The following is a 12223-nucleotide window of genomic DNA, read 5'->3' on the forward strand; positions in this document are numbered from 1 at the left end:
GGCTCTGGAATCCTGAGGGCTCCACTATGACACGTGCAAAGTTCCGTCTGAACTTTATATAAGACGGTGAGGCTCAGTCAGTCACTCAGTGTTGCCTGAGAGGGCAACACTGCAACAGCCGGCCGCCAGGCTGTCTTTTTTTTGCACAGCTAGTTGCCTCCAGGAGGCCACAAGAGGGAGACAAGGGACTGCAAAATGGAAAATAGGCATCCACCAACTTTACAGACAACTTCTCCTTGCTCCTACAACCTCCATCCTTGCACAGTTTGTTATTCTTCTAGGTAACATAGTAACAAATCCAAATTGCTGCTCTCTTTGTAGGCAAGCAAGGCTTTGTTGCAACTGCAATTCTTACTTCTTCTTGAAATGTAGGGACGACAGTACATTCCATCACATCCATCTAGTGTACACAGGTAGGTCCATTGTGGCGGGCAGGCGAGCGGGCGGGCTGCTTTATTGGCTGTTTGCTGTTCCCCTACTCCACTCCACTATTTGACTGTTGTGCTGCATCAATCAATCAATCAATCAATCAATCAATCAATCAATCAGTGGCTGGCTCAGGTGCAGCTCTTTAACTTACCTAAAAGGGAGGGCGGAGAGAAGACAAGGAAGGTGAATGAGGTGTTCCAATGTGAAATGCCGGAAACACAGAAACACAGACGACACACAACAAGAGGTGGCAATCTATTCATTAATTGCATTTAATCAATGAGCTCATTATCACTCATGCATTGTCCAACAGGTGTTGAAATAATGGGATTAAAAGGGGAGATCCCTTCAGAAAGACAGAAACAATAGCAAAGACAAAAAACACTTTTGGAATCTGCTTTTAGTCAACACATAAGGAAAGGGTGCACCGGTCCTGGAAATACTGCAATACCAGGTCAATGCGTGGAGTGGACAGAGCAAGCTCTATTTCCATCTCCCTGTTCTAAAAATCCATTTAATATATGGTCCCCAGATAGGGGACGTATCAGATATTAAACTGATAAGAACAGATACTACACTTGATCTTAGCCAAAAGGCCGAGAAGCGATAACCCGAACGGGCCGCGCGTTGCCCGAGCCTGCCCGATACTGCTGTTCAGCCCTTGCAGCGATTCAGCCTACTTCTAGGCAATTCCATGGGGCCCTGCAGGCTCACACACTCACAGCTACACGGGAGGTGAATAAAGGCCGGAGAGGAAGCCAGACAGGATTTGCTTCTTTTGCTTGCACCACAATGCAGTGCTGAAAGAGGAGGAATCTACATAAAAACGCCTTCCTGGCAACGCCCAAATGCCCTGCTGCCATGCAGATAAACACTGGCAGCGGCAGCAAGTGCATGCCCACAGCCACCCCTTGTTCCTTCACACCTTGTATCAGCTGTAATCCAGTCCAGTCCAGTGCTGCCTGCTGAGCAGCACTGACCAACACTGCCTGGGCCCAGGCTTTTATCTCTGAGGCCCCATTATGATGTCAGAAAGCTGGCTCTGGAATCCTGAGGGCTCCACTATGACACGTGCAAAGTTCCGTCTGAACTTTATATAAGACGGTGAGGCTCAGTCAGTCACTCAGTGTTGCCTGAGAGGGCAACACTGCAACAGCCGGCCGCCAGGCTGTCTTTTTTTTGCACAGCTAGTTGCCTCCAGGAGGCCACAAGAGGGAGACAAGGGACTGCAAAATGGAAAATAGGCATCCACCAACTTTACAGACAACTTCTCCTTGCTCCTACAACCTCCATCCTTGCACAGTTTGTTATTCTTCTAGGTAACATAGTAACAAATCCAAATTGCTGCTCTCTTTGTAGGCAAGCAAGGCTTTGTTGCAACTGCAATTCTTACTTCTTCTTGAAATGTAGGGACGACAGTACATTCCATCACATCCATCTAGTGTACACAGGTAGGTCCATTGTGGCGGGCAGGCGAGCGGGCGGGCTGCTTTATTGGCTGTTTGCTGTTCCCCTACTCCACTCCACTATTTGACTGTTGTGCTGCATCAATCAATCAATCAATCAATCAATCAATCAATCAATCAATCAATCAATCAATCAATCAGTGGCTGGCTCAGGTGCAGCTCTTTAACTTACCTAAAAGGGAGGGCGGAGAGAAGACAAGGAAGGTGAATGAGGTGTTCCAATGTGAAATGCCGGAAACACAGAAACACAGACGACACACAACAAGAGGTGGCAATCTATTCATTAATTGCATTTAATCAATGAGCTCATTATTACTCATGCATTGTCCAACAGGTGTTGAAATAATGGGATTAAAAGGGGAGATCCCTTCAGAAAGACAGAAACAATAGCAAAGACAAAAAACACTTTTGGAATCTGCTTTTAGTCAACACATAAGGAAAGGGTGCACCGGTCCTGGAAATACTGCAATACCAGGTCAATGCGTGGAGTGGACAGAGCAAGCTCTATTTCCATCTCCCTGTTCTAAAAATCCATTTAATATATGGTCCCCAGATAGGGGACGTATCAGATATTAAACTGATAAGAACAGATACTACACTTGATCTTAGCCAAAAGGCCGAGAAGCGATAACCCGAACGGGCCGCGCGTTGCCCGAGCCTGCCCGATACTGCTGTTCAGCCCTTGCAGCGATTCAGCCTACTTCTAGGCAATTCCATGGGGCCCTGCAGGCTCACACACTCACAGCTACACGGGAGGTGAATAAAGGCCGGAGAGGAAGCCAGACAGGATTTGCTTCTTTTGCTTGCACCACAATGCAGTGCTGAAAGAGGAGGAATCTACATAAAAACGCCTTCCTGGCAACGCCCAAATGCCCTGCTGCCATGCAGATAAACACTGGCAGCGGCAGCAAGTGCATGCCCACAGCCACCCCTTGTTCCTTCACACCTTGTATCAGCTGTAATCCAGTCCAGTCCAGTGCTGCCTGCTGAGCAGCACTGACCAACACTGCCTGGGCCCAGGATTTTATCTCTGAGGCCCCATTATGATGTCAGAAAGCTGGCTCTGGAATCCTGAGGGCTCCACTATGACACGTGCAAAGTTCCGTCTGAACTTTATATAAGACGGTGAGGCTCAGTCAGTCACTCAGTGTTGCCTGAGAGGGCAACACTGCAACAGCCGGCCGCCAGGCTGTCTTTTTTTTGCACAGCTAGTTGCCTCCAGGAGGCCACAAGAGGGAGACAAGGGACTGCAAAATGGAAAATAGGCATCCACCAACTTTACAGACAACTTCTCCTTGCTCCTACAACCTCCATCCTTGCACAGTTTGTTATTCTTCTAGGTAACATAGTAACAAATCCAAATTGCTGCTCTCTTTGTAGGCAAGCAAGGCTTTGTTGCAACTGCAATTCTTACTTCTTCTTGAAATGTAGGGACGACAGTACATTCCATCACATCCATCTAGTGTACACAGGTAGGTCCATTGTGGCGGGCAGGCGAGCGGGCGGGCTGCTTTATTGGCTGTTTGCTGTTCCCCTACTCCACTCCACTATTTGACTGTTGTGCTGCATCAATCAATCAATCAATCAATCAATCAATCAATCAATCAATCAATCAATCATCAGTGGCTGGCTCAGGTGCAGCTCTTTAACTTACCTAAAAGGGAGGGCGGAGAGAAGACAAGGAAGGTGAATGAGGTGTTCCAATGTGAAATGCCGGAAACACAGAAACACAGACGACACACAACAAGAGGTGGCAATCTATTCATTAATTGCATTTAATCAATGAGCTCATTATCACTCATGCATTGTCCAACAGGTGTTGAAATAATGGGATTAAAAGGGGAGATCCCTTCAGAAAGACAGAAACAATAGCAAAGACAAAAAACACTTTTGGAATCTGCTTTTAGTCAACACATAAGGAAAGGGTGCACCGGTCCTGGAAATACTGCAATACCAGGTCAATGCGTGGAGTGGACAGAGCAAGCTCTATTTCCATCTCCCTGTTCTAAAAATCCATTTAATATATGGTCCCCAGATAGGGGACGTATCACATATTAAACTGATAAGAACAGATACTACACTTGATCTTAGCCAAAAGGCCGAGAAGCGATAACCCGAACGGGCCGCGCGTTGCCCGAGCCTGCCCGATACTGCTGTTCAGCCCTTGCAGCGATTCAGCCTACTTCTAGGCAATTCCATGGGGCCCTGCAGGCTCACACACTCACAGCTACACGGGAGGTGAATAAAGGCCGGAGAGGAAGCCAGACAGGATTTGCTTCTTTTGCTTGCACCACAATGCAGTGCTGAAAGAGGAGGAATCTACATAAAAACGCCTTCCTGGCAACGCCCAAATGCCCTGCTGCCATGCAGATAAACACTGGCAGCGGCAGCAAGTGCATGCCCACAGCCACCCCTTGTTCCTTCACACCTTGTATCAGCTGTAATCCAGTCCAGTCCAGTGCTGCCTGCTGAGCAGCACTGACCAACACTGCCTGGGCCCAGGCTTTTATCTCTGAGGCCCCATTATGATGTCAGAAAGCTGGCTCTGGAATCCTGAGGGCTCCACTATGACACGTGCAAAGTTCCGTCTGAACTTTATATAAGACGGTGAGGCTCAGTCAGTCACTCAGTGTTGCCTGAGAGGGCAACACTGCAACAGCCGGCCGCCAGGCTGTCTTTTTTTTGCACAGCTAGTTGCCTCCAGGAGGCCACAAGAGGGAGACAAGGGACTGCAAAATGGAAAATAGGCATCCACCAACTTTACAGACAACTTCTCCTTGCTCCTACAACCTCCATCCTTGCACAGTTTGTTATTCTTCTAGGTAACATAGTAACAAATCCAAATTGCTGCTCTCTTTGTAGGCAAGCAAGGCTTTGTTGCAACTGCAATTCTTACTTCTTCTTGAAATGTAGGGACGACAGTACATTCCATCACATCCATCTAGTGTACACAGGTAGGTCCATTGTGGCGGGCAGGCGAGCGGGCGGGCTGCTTTATTGGCTGTTTGCTGTTCCCCTACTCCACTCCACTATTTGACTGTTGTGCTGCATCAATCAATCAATCAATCAATCAATCAATCAATCAATCAGTGGCTGGCTCAGGTGCAGCTCTTTAACTTACCTAAAAGGGAGGGCGGAGAGAAGACAAGGAAGGTGAATGAGGTGTTCCAATGTGAAATGCCGGAAACACAGAAACACAGACGACACACAACAAGAGGTGGCAATCTATTCATTAATTGCATTTAATCAATGAGCTCATTATCACTCATGCATTGTCCAACAGGTGTTGAAATAATGGGATTAAAAGGGGAGATCCCTTCAGAAAGACAGAAACAATAGCAAAGACAAAAAACACTTTTGGAATCTGCTTTTAGTCAACACATAAGGAAAGGGTGCACCGGTCCTGGAAATACTGCAATACCAGGTCAATGCGTGGAGTGGACAGAGCAAGCTCTATTTCCATCTCCCTGTTCTAAAAATCCATTTAATATATGGTCCCCAGATAGGGGACGTATCAGATATTAAACTGATAAGAACAGATACTACACTTGATCTTAGCCAAAAGGCCGAGAAGCGATAACCCGAACGGGCCGCGCGTTGCCCGAGCCTGCCCGATACTGCTGTTCAGCCCTTGCAGCGATTCAGCCTACTTCTAGGCAATTCCATGGGGCCCTGCAGGCTCACACACTCACAGCTACACGGGAGGTGAATAAAGGCCGGAGAGGAAGCCAGACAGGATTTGCTTCTTTTGCTTGCACCACAATGCAGTGCTGAAAGAGGAGGAATCTACATAAAAACGCCTTCCTGGCAACGCCCAAATGCCCTGCTGCCATGCAGATAAACACTGGCAGCGGCAGCAAGTGCATGCCCACAGCCACCCCTTGTTCCTTCACACCTTGTATCAGCTGTAATCCAGTCCAGTCCAGTGCTGCCTGCTGAGCAGCACTGACCAACACTGCCTGGGCCCAGGCTTTTATCTCTGAGGCCCCATTATGATGTCAGAAAGCTGGCTCTGGAATCCTGAGGGCTCCACTATGACACGTGCAAAGTTCCGTCTGAACTTTATATAAGACGGTGAGGCTCAGTCAGTCACTCAGTGTTGCCTGAGAGGGCAACACTGCAACAGCCGGCCGCCAGGCTGTCTTTTTTTTGCACAGCTAGTTGCCTCCAGGAGGCCACAAGAGGGAGACAAGGGACTGCAAAATGGAAAATAGGCATCCACCAACTTTACAGACAACTTCTCCTTGCTCCTACAACCTCCATCCTTGCACAGTTTGTTATTCTTCTAGGTAACATAGTAACAAATCCAAATTGCTGCTCTCTTTGTAGGCAAGCAAGGCTTTGTTGCAACTGCAATTCTTACTTCTTCTTGAAATGTAGGGACGACAGTACATTCCATCACATCCATCTAGTGTACACAGGTAGGTCCATTGTGGCGGGCAGGCGAGCGGGCGGGCTGCTTTATTGGCTGTTTGCTGTTCCCCTACTCCACTCCACTATTTGACTGTTGTGCTGCATCAATCAATCAATCAATCAATCAATCAATCAATCAATCAATCAATCAATCAATCAGTGGCTGGCTCAGGTGCAGCTCTTTAACTTACCTAAAAGGGAGGGCGGAGAGAAGACAAGGAAGGTGAATGAGGTGTTCCAATGTGAAATGCCGGAAACACAGAAACACAGACGACACACAACAAGAGGTGGCAATCTATTCATTAATTGCATTTAATCAATGAGCTCATTATCACTCATGCATTGTCCAACAGGTGTTGAAATAATGGGATTAAAAGGGGAGATCCCTTCAGAAAGACAGAAACAATAGCAAAGACAAAAAACACTTTTGGAATCTGCTTTTAGTCAACACATAAGGAAAGGGTGCACCGGTCCTGGAAATACTGCAATACCAGGTCAATGCGTGGAGTGGACAGAGCAAGCTCTATTTCCATCTCCCTGTTCTAAAAATCCATTTAATATATGGTCCCCAGATAGGGGACGTATCAGATATTAAACTGATAAGAACAGATACTACACTTGATCTTAGCCAAAAGGCCGAGAAGCGATAACCCGAACGGGCCGCGCGTTGCCCGAGCCTGCCCGATACTGCTGTTCAGCCCTTGCAGCGATTCAGCCTACTTCTAGGCAATTCCATGGGGCCCTGCAGGCTCACACACTCACAGCTACACGGGAGGTGAATAAAGGCCGGAGAGGAAGCCAGACAGGATTTGCTTCTTTTGCTTGCACCACAATGCAGTGCTGAAAGAGGAGGAATCTACATAAAAACGCCTTCCTGGCAACGCCCAAATGCCCTGCTGCCATGCAGATAAACACTGGCAGCGGCAGCAAGTGCATGCCCACAGCCACCCCTTGTTCCTTCACACCTTGTATCAGCTGTAATCCAGTCCAGTCCAGTGCTGCCTGCTGAGCAGCACTGACCAACACTGCCTGGGCCCAGGCTTTTATCTCTGAGGCCCCATTATGATGTCAGAAAGCTGGCTCTGGAATCCTGAGGGCTCCACTATGACACGTGCAAAGTTCCGTCTGAACTTTATATAAGACGGTGAGGCTCAGTCAGTCACTCAGTGTTGCCTGAGAGGGCAACACTGCAACAGCCGGCCGCCAGGCTGTCTTTTTTTTGCACAGCTAGTTGCCTCCAGGAGGCCACAAGAGGGAGACAAGGGACTGCAAAATGGAAAATAGGCATCCACCAACTTTACAGACAACTTCTCCTTGCTCCTACAACCTCCATCCATCCTTGCACAGTTTGTTATTCTTCTAGGTAACATAGTAACAAATCCAAATTGCTGCTCTCTTTGTAGGCAAGCAAGGCTTTGTTGCAACTGCAATTCTTACTTCTTCTTGAAATGTAGGGACGACAGTACATTCCATCACATCCATCTAGTGTACACAGGTAGGTCCATTGTGGCGGGCAGGCGAGCGGGCGGGCTGCTTTATTGGCTGTTTGCTGTTCCCCTACTCCACTCCACTATTTGACTGTTGTGCTGCATCAATCAATCAATCAATCAATCAATCAATCAATCAATCAGTGGCTGGCTCAGGTGCAGCTCTTTAACTTACCTAAAAGGGAGGGCGGAGAGAAGACAAGGAAGGTGAATGAGGTGTTCCAATGTGAAATGCCGGAAACACAGAAACACAGACGACACACAACAAGAGGTGGCAATCTATTCATTAATTGCATTTAATCAATGAGCTCATTATTACTCATGCATTGTCCAACAGGTGTTGAAATAATGGGATTAAAAGGGGAGATCCCTTCAGAAAGACAGAAACAATAGCAAAGACAAAAAACACTTTTGGAATCTGCTTTTAGTCAACACATAAGGAAAGGGTGCACCGGTCCTGGAAATACTGCAATACCAGGTCAATGCGTGGAGTGGACAGAGCAAGCTCTATTTCCATCTCCCTGTTCTAAAAATCCATTTAATATATGGTCCCCAGATAGGGGACGTATCAGATATTAAACTGATAAGAACAGATACTACACTTGATCTTAGCCAAAAGGCCGAGAAGCGATAACCCGAATGGGCCGCGCGTTGCCCGAGCCTGCCCGATACTGCTGTTCAGCCCTTGCAGCGATTCAGCCTACTTCTAGGCAATTCCATGGGGCCCTGCAGGCTCACACACTCACAGCTACACGGGAGGTGAATAAAGGCCGGAGAGGAAGCCAGACAGGATTTGCTTCTTTTGCTTGCACCACAATGCAGTGCTGAAAGAGGAGGAATCTACATAAAAACGCCTTCCTGGCAACGCCCAAATGCCCTGCTGCCATGCAGATAAACACTGGCAGCGGCAGCAAGTGCATGCCCACAGCCACCCCTTGTTCCTTCACACCTTGTATCAGCTGTAATCCAGTCCAGTCCAGTGCTGCCTGCTGAGCAGCACTGACCAACACTGCCTGGGCCCAGGATTTTATCTCTGAGGCCCCATTATGATGTCAGAAAGCTGGCTCTGGAATCCTGAGGGCTCCACTATGACACGTGCAAAGTTCCGTCTGAACTTTATATAAGACGGTGAGGCTCAGTCAGTCACTCAGTGTTGCCTGAGAGGGCAACACTGCAACAGCCGGCCGCCAGGCTGTCTTTTTTTTGCACAGCTAGTTGCCTCCAGGAGGCCACAAGAGGGAGACAAGGGACTGCAAAATGGAAAATAGGCATCCACCAACTTTACAGACAACTTCTCCTTGCTCCTACAACCTCCATCCTTGCACAGTTTGTTATTCTTCTAGGTAACATAGTAACAAATCCAAATTGCTGCTCTCTTTGTAGGCAAGCAAGGCTTTGTTGCAACTGCAATTCTTACTTCTTCTTGAAATGTAGGGACGACAGTACATTCCATCACATCCATCTAGTGTACACAGGTAGGTCCATTGTGGCGGGCAGGCGAGCGGGCGGGCTGCTTTATTGGCTGTTTGCTGTTCCCCTACTCCACTCCACTATTTGACTGTTGTGCTGCATCAATCAATCAATCAATCAATCAATCAATCAATCAATCAATCAATCAATCAATCAGTGGCTGGCTCAGGTGCAGCTCTTTAACTTACCTAAAAGGGAGGGCGGAGAGAAGACAAGGAAGGTGAATGAGGTGTTCCAATGTGAAATGCCGGAAACACAGAAACACAGACGACACACAACAAGAGGTGGCAATCTATTCATTAATTGCATTTAATCAATGAGCTCATTATCACTCATGCATTGTCCAACAGGTGTTGAAATAATGGGATTAAAAGGGGAGATCCCTTCAGAAAGACAGAAACAATAGCAAAGACAAAAAACACTTTTGGAATCTGCTTTTAGTCAACACATAAGGAAAGGGTGCACCGGTCCTGGAAATACTGCAATACCAGGTCAATGCGTGGAGTGGACAGAGCAAGCTCTATTTCCATCTCCCTGTTCTAAAAATCCATTTAATATATGGTCCCCAGATAGGGGACGTATCAGATATTAAACTGATAAGAACAGATACTACACTTGATCTTAGCCAAAAGGCCGAGAAGCGATAACCCGAACGGGCCGCGCGTTGCCCGAGCCTGCCCGATACTGCTGTTCAGCCCTTGCAGCGATTCAGCCTACTTCTAGGCAATTCCATGGGGCCCTGCAGGCTCACACACTCACAGCTACACGGGAGGTGAATAAAGGCCGGAGAGGAAGCCAGACAGGATTTGCTTCTTTTGCTTGCACCACAATGCAGTGCTGAAAGAGGAGGAATCTACATAAAAACGCCTTCCTGGCAACGCCCAAATGCCCTGCTGCCATGCAGATAAACACTGGCAGCGGCAGCAAGTGCATGCCCACAGCCACCCCTTGTTCCTTCACACCTTGTATCAGCTGTAATCCAGTCCAGTCCAGTGCTGCCTGCTGAGCAGCACTGACCAACACTGCCTGGGCCCAGGCTTTTATCTCTGAGGCCCCATTATGATGTCAGAAAGCTGGCTCTGGAATCCTGAGGGCTCCACTATGACACGTGCAAAGTTCCGTCTGAACTTTATATAAGACGGTGAGGCTCAGTCAGTCACTCAGTGTTGCCTGAGAGGGCAACACTGCAACAGCCGGCCGCCAGGCTGTCTTTTTTTTGCACAGCTAGTTGCCTCCAGGAGGCCACAAGAGGGAGACAAGGGACTGCAAAATGGAAAATAGGCATCCACCAACTTTACAGACAACTTCTCCTTGCTCCTACAACCTCCATCCTTGCACAGTTTGTTATTCTTCTAGGTAACATAGTAACAAATCCAAATTGCTGCTCTCTTTGTAGGCAAGCAAGGCTTTGTTGCAACTGCAATTCTTACTTCTTCTTGAAATGTAGGGACGACAGTACATTCCATCACATCCATCTAGTGTACACAGGTAGGTCCATTGTGGCGGGCAGGCGAGCGGGCGGGCTGCTTTATTGGCTGTTTGCTGTTCCCCTACTCCACTCCACTATTTGACTGTTGTGCTGCATCAATCAATCAATCAATCAATCAATCAATCAATCAATCAATCAATCAATCAGTGGCTGGCTCAGGTGCAGCTCTTTAACTTACCTAAAAGGGAGGGCGGAGAGAAGACAAGGAAGGTGAATGAGGTGTTCCAATGTGAAATGCCGGAAACACAGAAACACAGACGACACACAACAAGAGGTGGCAATCTATTCATTAATTGCATTTAATCAATGAGCTCATTATCACTCATGCATTGTCCAACAGGTGTTGAAATAATGGGATTAAAAGGGGAGATCCCTTCAGAAAGACAGAAACAATAGCAAAGACAAAAAACACTTTTGGAATCTGCTTTTAGTCAACACATAAGGAAAGGGTGCACCGGTCCTGGAAATACTGCAATACCAGGTCAATGCGTGGAGTGGACAGAGCAAGCTCTATTTCCATCTCCCTGTTCTAAAAATCCATTTAATATATGGTCCCCAGATAGGGGACGTATCAGATATTAAACTGATAAGAACAGATACTACACTTGATCTTAGCCAAAAGGCCGAGAAGCGATAACCCGAACGGGCCGCGCGTTGCCCGAGCCTGCCCGATACTGCTGTTCAGCCCTTGCAGCGATTCAGCCTACTTCTAGGCAATTCCATGGGGCCCTGCAGGCTCACACACTCACAGCTACACGGGAGGTGAATAAAGGCCGGAGAGGAAGCCAGACATGATTTGCTTCTTTTGCTTGCACCACAATGCAGTGCTGAAAGAGGAGGAATCTACATAAAAACGCCTTCCTGGCAACGCCCAAATGCCCTGCTGCCATGCAGATAAACACTGGCAGCGGCAGCAAGTGCATGCCCACAGCCACCCCTTGTTCCTTCACACCTTGTATCAGCTGTAATCCAGTCCAGTCCAGTGCTGCCTGCTGAGCAGCACTGACCAACACTGCCTGGGCCCAGGCTTTTATCTCTGAGGCCCCATTATGATGTCAGAAAGCTGGCTCTGGAATCCTGAGGGCTCCACTATGACACGTGCAAAGTTCCGTCTGAACTTTATATAAGACGGTGAGGCTCAGTCAGTCACTCAGTGTTGCCTGAGAGGGCAACACTGCAACAGCCGGCCGCCAGGCTGTCTTTTTTTTGCACAGCTAGTTGCCTCCAGGAGGCCACAAGAGGGAGACAAGGGACTGCAAAATGGAAAATAGGCATCCACCAACTTTACAGACAACTTCTCCTTGCTCCTACAACCTCCATCCTTGCACAGTTTGTTATTCTTCTAGGTAACATAGTAACAAATCCAAATTGCTGCTCTCTTTGTAGGCAAGCAAGGCTTTGTTGCAACTGCAATTCTTACTTCTTCTTGAAATGTAGGGACGACAGTACATTCCATCACATCCATCTAG

General features: G+C 47.8%; 8 non-coding genes across 8 annotated transcripts; all 8 read right to left on the reverse strand.

Moving 5' to 3' along the window:
* Positions 1-846: 846 nt before the first annotated feature.
* Positions 847-1037, reverse strand: LOC142733088 (U2 spliceosomal RNA). The gene has a single exon (XR_012879905.1). It is a non-coding gene; the product is annotated as a U2 spliceosomal RNA (small nuclear RNA).
* A 1296-nt stretch (positions 1038-2333) lies between these two features.
* On the reverse strand, positions 2334-2524 carry LOC142733089 (U2 spliceosomal RNA). The gene has a single exon (XR_012879906.1). It is a non-coding gene; the product is annotated as a U2 spliceosomal RNA (small nuclear RNA).
* Positions 2525-3815: 1291 nt separating this feature from the next.
* On the reverse strand, positions 3816-4006 carry LOC142733037 (U2 spliceosomal RNA). The gene has a single exon (XR_012879858.1). It is a non-coding gene; the product is annotated as a U2 spliceosomal RNA (small nuclear RNA).
* Positions 4007-5282: 1276 nt separating this feature from the next.
* On the reverse strand, positions 5283-5473 carry LOC142733091 (U2 spliceosomal RNA). The gene has a single exon (XR_012879907.1). It is a non-coding gene; the product is annotated as a U2 spliceosomal RNA (small nuclear RNA).
* A 1292-nt stretch (positions 5474-6765) lies between these two features.
* On the reverse strand, positions 6766-6956 carry LOC142732996 (U2 spliceosomal RNA). Its single transcript, XR_012879821.1, has one exon. It is a non-coding gene; the product is annotated as a U2 spliceosomal RNA (small nuclear RNA).
* A 1280-nt stretch (positions 6957-8236) lies between these two features.
* Positions 8237-8427, reverse strand: LOC142732997 (U2 spliceosomal RNA). Its single transcript, XR_012879822.1, has one exon. It is a non-coding gene; the product is annotated as a U2 spliceosomal RNA (small nuclear RNA).
* A 1292-nt stretch (positions 8428-9719) lies between these two features.
* On the reverse strand, positions 9720-9910 carry LOC142732998 (U2 spliceosomal RNA). The gene has a single exon (XR_012879823.1). It is a non-coding gene; the product is annotated as a U2 spliceosomal RNA (small nuclear RNA).
* A 1288-nt stretch (positions 9911-11198) lies between these two features.
* Positions 11199-11389, reverse strand: LOC142732999 (U2 spliceosomal RNA). Its single transcript, XR_012879824.1, has one exon. It is a non-coding gene; the product is annotated as a U2 spliceosomal RNA (small nuclear RNA).
* Between the last annotated feature and the right edge of the window lie 834 nt (positions 11390-12223).

Source organism: Rhinoderma darwinii, unplaced genomic scaffold (genome assembly GCF_050947455.1).
Source record: "Rhinoderma darwinii isolate aRhiDar2 unplaced genomic scaffold, aRhiDar2.hap1 Scaffold_934, whole genome shotgun sequence".
Lineage (NCBI taxonomy): Eukaryota > Metazoa > Chordata > Amphibia > Anura > Rhinodermatidae > Rhinoderma > Rhinoderma darwinii.